Here is a 14,786-nt window from a genome sequence, read left to right on the forward strand (position 1 = left end):
CTATAGATTTCAATGCATTATGCTAAGCTAGCATTGTGGCTAGCTGGAGAAAAGTGGCTACGTGAAAGATTATGAAGGAAAAAAAAGGAAAGTTTAGAAATATGACAAACAACCTAAAATACATTTAAAGATGTGTTTTATCTGAATTCACTATAGGGAGAATCAATGAAGAGAATCAAAGTTAATATTTGCTAGTACAACTCTAGTAAATTCAAAATCTTCGAGAAGCTGTTTTCAATGCTAAACTACACTTTTTCAACCATTTTTCAGGTTTTCTTCATCAGAGAAACCTTTGAATTTTATGTTTAAATAAAAATCAATGACAGTTTGGTTGGTTTGCAAAATACTTATGCTAACAACGTAGCTTTTTTTTTTTTTTAAGCAGTTGCATGCAAAGACTCCATATTATGATAGTATCACTGTGTCAAAGCGCAGGTTGTCACAGACATGGGAAACAGCTGTTCATTCAATTAAATCTAGCTAATTTCTTCATGAAAGATGCTAACAGGGAGTCGGTGAAACCTGTGTGAGCCGAACTCTTTTCAAGAGCTCTGTCCAAGAAAAGGAGTAAGACGGAGAAAAAGTTTGTAAAGCAGCCTTTTGTCAGACGGTTTCTGTTGGTTTCGGTTTTGAATTTAAGATGTTAAGATGACCAAGCAGCTGGCTGACTCCGGGTCAGATCAGCACTACTGACTCCGTCGACTTGCCGACATCCATCGACCTGCTCTTCTGTAATGGAACTCCAGCGACGCGGAGTCTTATCGTGACGGAGCCGCCGTTACGATTCTTCCACTGCTCCAGGAGGAACTGAGGTAAGTAACTTTCCCCGGAGGAAGACCGATGGCCTCCCGACGTCTCCAAAGAACACATTCACTCCTTTTGTCTCTCACGTTTCCACGTTCGGGGGCGACCGCATTCAGCAGACGCGCTTTAAAAGGCAGCCTGCAGACGAGGCGAGATGTGAGTAGGGGAATGAGACGCAGCGGTTGCTTTTTTGATGAGCTGGGAGTGACATTCAATTTTAATGTTCCAGAGATGCATATAGATTGCAGGCATGCAGGGGAGCTGTAATCCTTTCATCCCCTGTTCTCCCGGAGCAGAAATCAACAGATCGAGGCGGCGATATGAACCGGCGCAGTTCTCCAGACCATCGAGCGGCTGATTGAGGGGACTGTGTGGCCTGCAGCGCTCAAACAAAAGACCAATCCTGTTGACATCGTGGGCTCGTAATGAAAGCAGTGAAATATCTGTGCAAAGGTTTCCGGCTTTGTTCTCGTCAGCTTTACTTAAAGTGCTTCTTATTGTGTTACATCTACTTTAAAAAACTCAAGTCTAGACGTCCAGCGGTCTAAGACCCGAACCAGCCGGGTTATGTTCTCAGCTCATTCTGGCTGGAAATGGAGGTAAATCCAGGTAAAGGTGTACACACTTCCAGAAATCCAGAATATAGTCCAAACAAAGCCTTCCCACCCAGACGGTTAACCGGGAGTCTGGAGACTCTACACTGTCACTACATTCAATGTTTTGATCTTCTTTAAATTCTGTTGCACAGCAAACAATCTTCCACGAAGACTCTTCTTTCACAGCGCGAGGTGACAAATGCGACATTTAAATTCAACAGTTGTGTGAGAGCCGCACGACGTCTTTCCCTGCAGGTGATAATGATGTTTCCTCTCGGAAAACCGACTGAATAAATCCTGAGAGAGAAAAGCCCCGAGTTTCCTCTGACCTGGACACATTTGGTTTTACTGCTGGTGTTTGACAGGTGGAGACAGTTTCATCGCTTCACACTTTTTTTTGCTTCAGATTCATTTCCTCTGGTGAAAGCGGGAAGAGACGTCTCCTGAAGGTTACACGCTCGCCGGCGTTCCCGTCCCGGCGCCGTCAGTTAGCAGAGCGCCGCCGCTCTGGTGAAACATTACGTTTACCCTCCCAAGTGTTGTCAAACACCTTGTGGCTTTCTGAAAGGTCACTCACTAAAGATTTAGTGTTTAATGTCACAACCTGAACGCGACTGAATGCCAACGACTCCTTTGGTTTTCCAGGATTTTTCCACTGAGAGACGGCCGCCGTCTTTCTGAGGGACCCGTCTGAATACAGAGCGCCGTGTCCCCCCGTCGCAGCGAGGTCCAGACCCGTCACAGAAAACCCAGACAATCAGAATACATGCAAGAGCAGGGTTCAGAGAGGAACTTAAAATTTAACGTTGTACTGGAGGAGTGTTGCTAGGGAACAGCGAGTTGGTGAAGACAGACTGAGGGAACGGTTCGGACGTGTTGAGGAGTCCGACGTGGACGGACGAGCCGGTCGCACGCGCAGACGATCCGGCCGCCGACAGCGTGGCTTCCTTCGCTCGGTGCAGAGTACTCCCCTCAAAGTCACCGGCCAAGGTCAAAGCCGTGGTCAGGAAAGTGCTTGTCCAAGGAGGAGATAAATCAGCTAATTAAACTGCCTGGGCTTAATCAAGGGACCGGTAACTCCTGCGCCCGCCGCGGCCGGCCAGGCCCGCCGCTACATTACTGCCCCTGGAAGAGTTAGTGCCCTCTGGGAGGGACGCCTGCACCCAGCGCCTCATAAAACACACAGATGCAGGGTTAATTGACTGTTCAGCACTTGTCGGTCCTGTAATGACTGGAGCGCACTGCTTTCCCCCCCCTTTTCCTTATTTCCTGTCTCTGTCTTTGTCCACGTCCAGCTTGGACTCCTCCCCCTCTTTTGTCGGCGAACACCATCAGCATCCGCCACGTCCAAACGGGTAATTACTGCTAGCAGTGCCGGAAGGACGGATGAGGATGGGTAAAGATCGCATGTAAAAGAAATGGTGACAGGATTTCATCAGCGCACATCCGGCGGGGAACTGTTTCCACCAAAAAACTCAAAAGTTAGCAGAGTGTGGCTTTTAAAAAGGAGAAACCTCCACAAACATCCGCTTATATTCCTGCTAATGAGTGCAGAACGGGCACGTCAAAGTTAGTGCATTTCATTATTTATAACAATTTAAGGAAGAAAATATCCAGAAAATCTATCATCTTTCACAAAAACAACCTGAATGAACACAAAAGACACTGCACAGCTGCGATTTCAGCGTGTTGGAGCTCAGATTCAAACTTTTCAAACAAACTTCGATAAATTTTGACATTGTTCAGTTTTTCATCAATTAAAGGTGAAACTAGAGGAATGAAGATGGGAAATAAGGTCACTATTGAGCTTTAAAAGCAGTGCTGTTAACTCTGAAGCTTGTTACTCTTCACCATAATATAACTTTGAAATAGATCTGTTTGGAAAACTCACATCATGCCCTTTCATTCCAATGATTCAAGTCATCAAAAAGTTTAATCAAACATCATTTGCAAAATCATAAAATGTTTTGTAGAAAAATAGGTTTCAAAATGATGCCAATTTTATCAACACACTGTGCTTCAAAATAGAGCAAAGTAGAATAAATAGAGCAGCACTCTATGCATGTTTTGATGATTTGAAGCTAATGCTACTTTATCAACTTTAAGCTTTGCTGCTAATTCAATGTTTTTGTCCTTGAGACACGATCTAACTAGGGCTTCATATATAAGACAAGTTTTAAGTTATGTCTTCTTTATAAATATCATCTATATCAACGTGCATAAAAGACACATCTCAATATTTTTCTATTCACTGAATTCTAATGATGCAAATTCAAAATGACAGAATTAGATTTGTGAAAGAAAACTGATTATTCGCAGTTAACTCACAAAAAAATGAAATCTAGGTCTAAAGAGATTTCCTACTTGGTGTTTCCAGGGTGGAACAATGGCGGAAACAATAAACTAATGCTCCGTCTCAGATAATGTAGACTGTGGGCAAGAGAAAGAGCACTGTTATCTGGATGAATGAATCTCCAGGCACAAAGAGTAACATCGTCTGCATAAGTGTTTGTTTTCAGCAGACATCCTGTTGTTCTCAGTCCTAATCCAGACATTATTAAACGATAGTTTTCAGTGGATCATTTCAAGGCTCACCAGATTGTCCAGTTCCGGGTCCTCGCTGAAGAAGGGTTTGTGTTCTCGCTCCTGCTGGTGCACAAAGTTCTCGATGTCCACGTCGAAGCTGGCGGACGTGATGCATTCGGATCCCTGCGTGGCCTGCTCACATTTCTCAAACAGCAAGGCCAGCAGAGGGAACAGCGGGTGTCTGTGGAGAGACGGCAAACAAAGAACCGGTCAGAGAACGTCAACAAGCCAAAGAACGAATCAAACAATGAATCACACAACAAGTCAAAGTCAAAGAATGAGTTACAGAATGGGTCAAGGATTAAGTCAAAAAAGTAAAAAATGAGTCAAACAAGTCAAAGAATAAGCAAAACAGCAAGTCAAGGAAAGAGTCAAAGAATGAGCCAAAGGACGAGTCAAACAAGTGAAAGAACGAGTTGAAGAGTGGAACAAAAAACAGTCAGGGAACGCGTCAGGGAAAGAGTCAAGAAGGAGTCAAAGACTTAATGGACAATTTGTCTTCACTACATTTATCAGAAATATGTTTTAATTGAAGATACATACAAGTTTTGTCCACTTATCCTTGTTTTATGATCATTTCGAACCAGAAAAGTTGAGAAAGTGATATAAAGTACTGCAGGCTGAGTTCCAGTGTTGGTCTGAAGGTGGAGCGTTACACGGATCACATGACCGTCCAAACGAGGACTAAATGGTTCTAAAGAGGGACAGAAGCTCTATCCTTCACTGGAGGAAAGAGTCTATTGATAAGAAGTGTCCACAGTCCTATGAGATAAAGAAGCATCGCGTGTCTTTCCAAGTGTCTGTCCACATGTCTGTCCATTGGTCCTCTGAGGGGAACTCGGTCCATCAAACGTCGTCTCAGGAGTGTCCGCTCCAGGAAGACTTCAGTCTGTTTATTGTTGAACTTCCTGTTTGATCTCCGTCGGTTCACATCAGTTGATCTAAATCCTCTGAGTCACACAGTTCTACTCCGGTCACAATCTGAGTGAAAACTGTTTCTCAGCAATCGGGCCTTCAGCGGTCAGTGAAGACAGGAGGACGGGGCTCCAGCCCCCACAGTGTGTCTCAGGTCTATTTAAAGGTCCCCAGGGGCCGGAGCACATGTGCTAATTAGTCTGCGTTACAACGTTACAGTGTGCAGACACGCTAATGGCCTCTCATGAGAGGGAAGAATCCAAGACGCTCGGTCACGTGAGCGCCGCTTTAATGGCGCGGCGGCTCGGTGACATTCCCGAAAGGACACGGCCAACATACAGCTGCGGATTAAAAAAAAAAAAAAAGAGAGATCTTTAAGTGGATCGGACATGGTCCAGTGGCGGCGGCGGCTCCACCGTGTCACCGACATTGTCACCATCTGCCTTTTATCGGGAATGTCACTCACACCCGATGCCCAGACAGGGTGCAGCGGGCTGGGACCGGCCCACGGTCCCCCTTCTGGATCCTCTGCCCTCATGAGAAGATCGACGCCGTCCACGTTTGAGCTGATTCCACGCGTTCAACGGCTTTTCAGTCATCATGAAGTCATATTCCAGCAGTTTGAGGGACAAACAAACCTGTTCATGGCAACATTAAGACCACAATCTCAGCCAAAACCTTCTCAACAAACCAGGGTTAACTTCAGGAAGACTCTTCAGTGAAATGGAGAATCTTTCTTTATTGACACGTTTCAGAGGAACGTTGGAGTTTGGGTGAAGAACGTGAGACACTGAGAACATCACTGTTCCCTTATCTGACTGCTGTCTTCCCAGTTCTGGTGAGTCTTCACTCCTTTGGTGCTGCTGGGCTTCAGGCCCTCTGGATTATTACTGGTGGGTTTTTTTAGGACTGGTTGGATGATTGGCTGAATGTCTGCAGTCTTCCTGGAGAGCTTTGGTTTCTCTTTAGCTGGTTTTAGTTGACTTTCACAGTTCTATCTTTAGTTAAAGACTCAAACGTCACCGAGATTAAGAAACCAGCTCCGTCTCCGGTCCTGAGCTCAGACTGTCGCTTTCACTACTGCCTGACGGGCCTGATCTCACTTCATGGACGGGAAGCTCCGTGGAGCTAACACAGCTAACAGGCTAATTCCACTGAGCTCCTCTGATTGCAGGGGATCTTATTTTCATTTTTTTAAACAACACAATCAGATCAACAGTCGTGTTTCACTCGTTCTGCTGTGAGGCGACGGCGGTCTGACAGCCTTTCTCTTTTTTTAATCAGGAATCAGCTCAGAACTAAAGGGAGCCTGGTTCGATTCCCAGTGTGGAGCTTGGAGCTGGTCTGAACACTCTGTAGTGTTTTGAAAGGTGAAGGAGTGGGAATCTGTGGTTGGAGATGAAGGTGTTGAAGCTCTGCTGGACGTTTTATCTGCCCGTTCCTGTTTTCTTGAAGGGAAACAATCAAACGTCGTCTTTTCCAGCTCTGTTGGCTGCAGCCAGGTTCCCACCCAGGTCCAGGACCCCCCGGGGGCGCCGCAGATGATATTTTGGGGGGGGGGTTTCTGACTTTCTCAGACGGCAGCCATGGAGTCATTCAGTCCTCTGAAGACATTCAGAGTTCCTTTAAGAAGTGGAACGCCTTCCTGTCACAGTGAGCTAACGTCCAGAAATTCATTTCTGAAGGTGCTGATTTGATGTGAGAGCAGCTTCAGGTTTACAGACTCTTTTGACACAAACTGAACAGAAAAGCTGCGTGTTATTGGTTCAATATGATCGTGATGTTTTTCAGTGTGAAGCTCGACGTGTGATAAATTAACTTCACATCTTTCTTCTTTATTGAATCTGTGGTTCTCAGAAACGACGCTCTTCCTCCTCTTGAACCCAGTTTGAACCAAACATAACTCAGATTTTATTTTTGGTCACAGTATGTTCGACTGGCCGTAGTTTTTTCTTGACTTTTGTGATTTTGTCCAGTTGTCACCAGATATGAAAGACGTTGAAATAATGAAGTTAAATGAGCACAATCCGCTGCAGTCGGACGTCGTCTGACTCTACAATATCTAGTCAGGTGTAAACCCTGAAAACAAACCCTAAAAGCGTTTACTGTCCCTCCAAAACAAAAGTTCTTTTCAAAAGACCGTGGTATTTTGTTACCACTCTGGTCTTTTGTAAAGAACTTTTGTTTTGGATTATAACTCGAAGACCAATGAACCTTTTTGGACGTTTACTGTCCAATTTCAATTTGAAGAATCTGTTTAAACTTGGACGTTTTCTTTTTTTTTTTTTTTGACAGCATGCTTCAGAAATGAGGATTTTTCCAAACACAGAACGAAGACGACAAATGAAAGTATATTTTTCAATATTCGACATTAAGAGGTGCTCTGGGTTTATTAGAAGCTAAAGCATCGAGTTTCTGTCATCAGTAATAAAATTCTGTGAACTCTTTTGTGTAAATGAGCAGGTTTTTCAACCAGAAAAAAAAGTGAAGGAATTATTTGAAGAAGCACATCTTAGAATCTCAGACAGACATGAGTTCATTTCTACTTTAATTTAATTTCATGTTTGTAATGATTTTTTTTTTTTTTGTAGGACCATGAATGTTGTCAAAATGCCTGAATGTAGATAAAGGTTCGTGACGTTCCTCTTGTTCTTCAGAAGCTACGACTTGTTAGCGCTGCTAATGGAGGATAGAACGTCTATCTGAGGCGTTCAGGTGTTGATTTCCCCACAGCGTCCGGGTCGTGATGGGCCTGGTGCTCGCTGCGTGCTGCAGGGGGCGCTGACAGCCGTGTGTCGGTGGCGGGCGGCGGGCGGCAGGCGGCAGGCGGCGAACGCGGCCGCCCCACTTGGCACTAACCCACGGCTCTCATTTGCAGCCTTTAATAGTCGTCTATATTATACTCTAATCTGGCTGATCCCAATTTAATGCCGCTCGGCGAGCCAGACGAGGCAGGAATACTAAACAGGGGTGACGTGGGGGGTGGGGGCGGGGGGCGGGGCACCCTGCAGATGGCGTCTTGACTTATCTTCTCTGGTGTTCAGTATGATGTTGAACTGTGCGGCGATCTGTCGGTGATAAGTCACCGCGACGCCGCTTCTTCTGCCTCCGAAACGTCACGGAAACAGAAACGCGACAACGCGTCTGCCGGCAGACATCTGCCGTCACATGGGGGGGGGGGGGGGGGGGGCAGGGGCATTGTGGGTAGAGCGCACAACATTCACACTCTAAACAAAGCAGCAGAGCAACAAACAAAACAACTGCACCCATTAGAGGTGCTAAGAAGGTGAGAGAACGTTCCACCACCTGAGCTGACGGAGAACCGGCAGAAAGCTGCTACATTTCTAAAAACTGCTTCACTTCTGAAATTGTTTCACTTCACACAGAAGCGATGCTTGCATCGCTTTTCCTATTTCACTGCGATAGTTTAGAACTTTTATTAAATTTTCAGCAGTTTTCCTGTTTTTTCCACTTTACATATTCTAGTGGTTCCATTTTCTCTTTTTTTAACTTTTAGGTACAGTTTTCTTTCAACGCCATTTATAGCCGTATGAGGGTACAGTGGCTTAATAAGTTTTAACAATTGCAATTTCCTAATTTGTTATTTAGCATTTCAACGATTTTAGCTGTTTTAGCCATTTTAGTTTTTTTTTAGCAATCAGCAAACATAGCTGTTTGAGCTAATTTAGTCACGAAGCATCTTAGTGACTTCAGCTGTTTCAGCCATTCAGCCACCAACTTTTCTATTTTCACTTTTCAGCCATATTAGTAAGTTGACAATTTTTAAGGCATTTTAAACATTTTAAAGGTTTCAGCAGTTTTAGATAATTGAGCTGCTTCAGCTATTTTGACTTCTTTAGCTTATTATCTATCTATCTATCTATCTATCTATCATGTTTAGAAACATTCATTACATTTATAAAATATAAATGAATATACATAAATACAAAGCACATGAGCTCAAAATTTGACATTTTTTCTTTGCTTAGGTTATTTTTGCTATTTCATATATTTTATTTGTCATTCTGACAACAGTCCAATGCGAATAAAATAAGACGTCAGTTTTTTCCACATATACATCTGTCAGTGACTCATTTAACCATAGAGCAGCAATAAGAGATAGTCGATATAAATATAGAAAACAATGTGGAGGAACAGTGCTTTACTGACTTACCTCTGATTATCACTACAGCTGGAATATTTGTAAAGAAATGTGGTTAAAATCCACAGCTCCCTAAAACTGTCATCTCTGGGATTTAACCTCTTCAGACAATCAAACCAATAAAAACTGGATATGAAGTTGCTGAATCAATCAATAAATGCTCAGACATGCTGTTTGAATCATTTCTAATAGGTATTCAGGTTTTGCTGACTCCTTCAGTTTGACAGTGAAAAAAATTACAGCGTCGTCTGCAAACAAATTCTTTCTACTCACAGACATGCATTTGGTTTCAGTGATGTTTACTGAAAATGTTTGATTATTTTAGAGTCAATTCTTCATCTTAAGGAGAGCTGAGTTCTGAGGGTGAACTGGGTCTGGTCCGGCTGCTGGAGCGTTCGCATCTAGCATGTGTGTGTGGTGGTAATGGGGTGATGGTATAATATACACACACACACACACACACACATACACACACACACATATATATGAATGAGCTAAATAAGAACATTGTGTTGCAAAAGAGATAATGTTATAAAATAAATTTGCTAAATGAAAACCTACACACTCGGAGCCGTCCGAGCTGCGTGAGTGTGGCGTTCCTCATAAACCGCTCCCAGCGTGTGTCGAAAGGGATTCGGCACAAAAAAATCCCCGGAGTCACATTCTTCACGTTTACAGCTTTTAGGAGAAACAATGCGGCTCGGCGGCTCTGCAGCCGCCTCACCGAGAGAGGAAACACTAAAGCGCGTCTGCTTTAATGACACACACTCTAATTAACATTCAGAAACAGTACATTAAATTGAGGCTGTGAAATCTAAAACGCGGTGTGTACACGGGGATGGATCTGGTCAGCTTTGTGAAAAGCTTGACGTGCAGCCATTTGCATTTCATATATTATATTTGCATTTAATTCTCTCGCTCGCTGCAATTCATTTGCTCGTTTCGTGGGAAACATTTCAGGAGGAGGCTGCGTGGAACCATTAAAGCAAAAGTGCTACACTTAAAAACCAGAGGAGAGACGCTTTAAACCTCACGTCCGGGTTTAGATGGACGAATAAACTCGACGACAGACAGAGAGGGAGGAACGGCGTTCGTCTGGACGGCAGGTTTGGGTCTGGTCTACATGTGGAGGTGGCGTGGGGTGGGGAAATCATCGGCGGTGGCCCGTCGCTCACAGTCGGACCCGACTGCCAGCGAGCAGAGTGAAAACACCACCCTCCGGAGCTTTCTATGACCTTTACACAGGAAGTCAGGATTAGGGTAGATGGGGTGTGAAAAGGCATGCATTTTTATGAACATGAACATAGCTCTGTGTGTGTGTGTGTGTGTGGTGTGTGTGTGTGTGTGTGTGTGTGTGTGTGTGTGTGTCTTCCAGCCTCCCTCCACCTCCTCCAACCATCCTGAACTCCACTGCCAGGAGCGGCAGGTTCGTATCTGCAGTGCGACGAAGTGAAGATTGCCGGCTGGGGATCATTACAAGGGCCATAAAAGAACGATTTACAGGACGGCCAGTGAGTGGAGTCAGCACGACCCCCCTACTCCACCCCCCACCCCCACCCCCATCAGCACCACCCTCCAGTGCTGCACCGCGCTGGGTCACCCAGGAGAAGGAATCAGTCCAGCAGTGATTGAAACCTGAAGGCGAGGTGCTGCTTCAGACCGGCCGGTCCAGACAGAACCGGGTCCGGACGTCACACCGGACTGCAGAAACCCTGGAAAACCCGATCCGTGTCCACAGTCAGCAGGAAGTGACGGCGCTCCGTCTTCCTCCCTGCAAACCTGTATTCAACCGTTTGTCTAAGAACTGCAGGCCATTTCAGTATTTATCCAGAACCGATCACCTTTTGTTTCTGTTAGCATTTAGCATGTTAGCACTGTGACCTCACAGCAGGATTATCTGGGTTCAGTTTGCATGTTCTTCCTGATCATTGTTTTCCTTCGGGGACGGATTTTAACTTCTTTGTATGGCTGAAGCTGGAGGTGAGAGCACCGACCCAGAGGCTGTGTTGAGGTGGTTCACTGCCGTCGCATGTCGTTTGTGTTTGGAGTTTGAATTCAGCCTTAAGGTATTTATTCAGTCCTCATTCCTGGACTCGGTGTTGAGCAGCTAAAGGTTAGTGTTCATACTTGTCCTTTAAGAAAGCGGCATCGGAGCGCCTCTACACGAATGAATTCACGTTCCATTAGCTTCTTCAGGCTGAATTCGGTCTTCAGTCACGCTGGATGTTAAATCGTCTTTATTATACACAGTTTGGTGAACGAGTGTGATCAGTTTGTGACTTTTACTTTAAACTTTAGTCTTCTAAAGAAAAAGTAAAGAAAAGAGAACATGTGCTGGTGTGTATCATATAATGGTTTTTATGGTTGGTTTTCAGTTCTACCCCTCACATTCGCAGTTTGTTAAAATCTACTAGAGTTATTGGAGAACTTACTAAAAATGAGTTAAAGAATATTTAGAAGGTACTTGAAGTAATTAGAATATGAGAACCCTTCCACCCCGCAGAGTGATCTTCCTCTGAAAGTGGAAGAACAGACAGCAGCTGGTTTGAGTTAACTGTGCTGCTTCAGGACTGGAGCTGGAAGGAGCAGGAATCACCTTCAAACGCTTTATTAAAGGAAACAAACGGTTCCTGAAGAACACAAGAAGGCTGCCAAGAACATTCTCCAACTCTGCTCTCTCACCACACTGCAGTTCCCTCAAACACTCAACCTCGACCCTACAGACCGGCCAGACCTTAAGTCCAAGGCACAGGTCCACACAGGTAAAACCTGGAGCAGAATCGGGTCCAAACCCGGCAGACTGGCTAACGAGCGGAAAAACCAAAGAGAAGAATCCAAGAAGCAAAGTCCAGGAAACCAGAGGAGAAACGCAAGGATACAAAAACAAAAGAACTCTGACAGCCGAGCACCAGAGACAGAAGGAGAGGAGGCTTAAATACTGAGGAAGGGGGCGGGCCGAGAGCCGAGACGATTGGACGAGGACATAATAGAATGATTGAAGAGTGAGAGAGGAAACCAGGGAAGGACAAGGCCACAGGAAGGATGGGAGACCAGGAGAGGCAGAGATATACACACATTCACAAAGAGACGCAGACACACACACCGAGGCAGACACACACACACTCAGAGGAAGCAGCAGAGGAACACACTGAGGAACACACACAGATTCCTGACACTATGAACTGAAGGATCGTTCTCGGCGGCACTGAGAAACTTTGGGTTAAATTAAGTGTTTTGTTCATTTCAGTTAATTTTGTTTTGTTATTTTCACTTTTTCCCCTGAACTCCATTTATCTGAAGATTTATTTGATCCGTCTGATTTCATTTGATCCCGTCTGCTCATCTTCACAGTGCTGCAGTTGATGAAACCTCGTCGGTTCTCAGTCCCGGTTTGGAGGCCTCCTGTGGACTTCTCACGTCCTCATGTGTTGGTTTTCACTAACAGTCTATAAACATGCGTCGGAGGCGTCCAGCCCGTTTCTGTTTGTCCTTCTAACGCTCCACAGTTTGACTTTTTGACGTTGTACTGTTGAATGTGGCTGGATTCTCCACACAGTTCCCTCAAACCGACTCACAGATCCATCACATGAACCATCAGGGTTCCAGAAAGGCCCCCGAGTGGTGCTCCTGTGTGGGGTCCACTGACGTTCAGGGACCCGGAACGGTGGCTGGCCGCCGGAGTTCCTCCTGGAATGCGGCGGGAGTTAGCGGGAATAGGGAACCCGCCGGCCGAGTGCGAAAAGGCTGGAATCAAAGCGGCGGAGTCATCCGAGGAGCCCGCCACGTTCGCCTGCTCTCAGTCATCTGGCAGGCCGCCGGGGGGTCCGGGCGAGGGGGGCGGGCGGGTTCCAAGGTATGTGTTTATGTGAGCTGCTCGCTCTGCTCCCCACTGTTTTCCAGTCTAATCAGGCCTCCTGTACCCCCACATATCAGAACCAGTCTGTGGCGGAGCCCTGCTGAGCCAGCTCCCGACGAGGCCCCGTTTCCCCGGGCTACACGTCTCCGTGTGTGTGTGTGTGTATGTTGTGTGTGTGAATAAATCCTGCCTCCTTGTCTCTTACTTTTCAAACTCGCCTGTTTTGCCCTCTTGTCGGACTTCATTTTGGGCTTTTTTTTTGTCTGTGAAGGAAACGCCTCCACTCAGCATTTAACGTGTGTGTGCGTGTGTGTGTGTGTGTGTGTGTGTGTGTGTGTGTGTGTGTGTCGTGAAAGCAGCACAAAAACTCCTGTTTTTGAACTGTAATCATTTTCTGTCATGACAGAATAAACAGAAACACATTTTGGTAAAAACCAAAAGCTGAAACCAAACCAATCCCATCTCTTCCCCTCGGCTTTCAGCACTGCGACACATCGCTCGATACACAGGATAACGCTACTCCTTCTGTCCACTGGGTGGCAGTAGTGAGCCAGCGGAGATGGCTACTCGCCATCTAGAGGTGCAGAGTGATACTGCAGGAGAGGATGAGTCTTTTCACGTTCCTGGATGATCAATGTTGAGACGAATAAAAGCAGGTTACAGGTTTCATGTTCCTGTTTCCGTTTTTTGCATGTTTTGTGACGATTACAAATTCAGATTGTTATATCTTATGCATCTGATAATCTAAATTACTCATCACCAAAAAAAGAAAAAAAAATCCCAGGCCTCTATAGTCATCTCTTCAAATGAAATTGAATTGTTCGAATTCCACTTTTAAACCAGTGAAGTTCTAAAGAATTAAAGTAAAAACTGGAACAAATCCAAAAATCAAAGCATCGTCTGTCTACAGGAAATCTGTAAATCAACTCAATTCCATCCCTTGTCTATTTCTGTGGCATTTTGACGCATCATGCGACACAAAACCTGAAACATACCAGTCCGATCCTGCTCTCAATGTTGTTTATAATCAAATGTCCTCATGTCTTTACTGATGCAGGTGAAGCTCTGACTGCATGCAGTCGCAGAACGAACCTCCAGACCGGAGCCGGAGCATCGGAGGAGGTGAAAACACATAAAGCAGCGAGAGGAAGGTACTTGTGAGGAAAAGCAGCGACACTTGTTCTGGGCGAGGAAACGGAGAGACGGAGGCAGGATGCGAGCGCCGCGGCTGAATGACGGCTGTTGTCTTTCCAGAGGGGATCGCTCGACAGCTGTGAAGTGCAAATGTGTTCTCTTCTGTGTTTGCTGTAGGCCACTCTTGTGCCAAGAAAAGATAACACGGATTACTAAGTTGCCCGAGTGAAGAAACAAACAAAAAATAAAAAAAATCCAGGAAAGTAAATTTTGGACTTCCTTTCACATCTAAAGTCGGGCGGCGAGGAGAGTCATGAAAAGAGGAAAAGAAACAGCCAATAAAAGCTCTTGAGCTTTGACACAGTTTCCTGCATTGCCGGGTGGGTGGGGGGGTTAAGCCTCCGTCAGACCGAGGGAGGGAGGCGGTGGAAGCATTGTGGTTCGAGCATAAACAGACTTTACGGTGCGTTAAAGAAGGCGGGAACACAAAAACACAGCCGATGAAAAGAGCCCCCCCCTGCTGCACGCTGCTCCGGGGGCTCAGCCGTCTTCTGCCATCAGCAACAAGTGGCACAAACACACCCGAGGAAAAACGCTCCGCCGCCGCCGCCGGCATCTTAACCTCCGACTTAAATCGACCAGCTAAGCGGCGCCCTCAGATCGGACCTCCGCAGCGCCGGCGGACGCTAATCTGCAGCATGTGGGCCTCCGACGCCGAGTGAGAGAGCCCGGC

The sequence above is a fragment of the Salarias fasciatus genome, chromosome 10 (genome assembly GCF_902148845.1).
Source record: "Salarias fasciatus chromosome 10, fSalaFa1.1, whole genome shotgun sequence".
Classification (NCBI taxonomy): Eukaryota; Metazoa; Chordata; class Actinopteri; order Blenniiformes; family Blenniidae; genus Salarias; species Salarias fasciatus.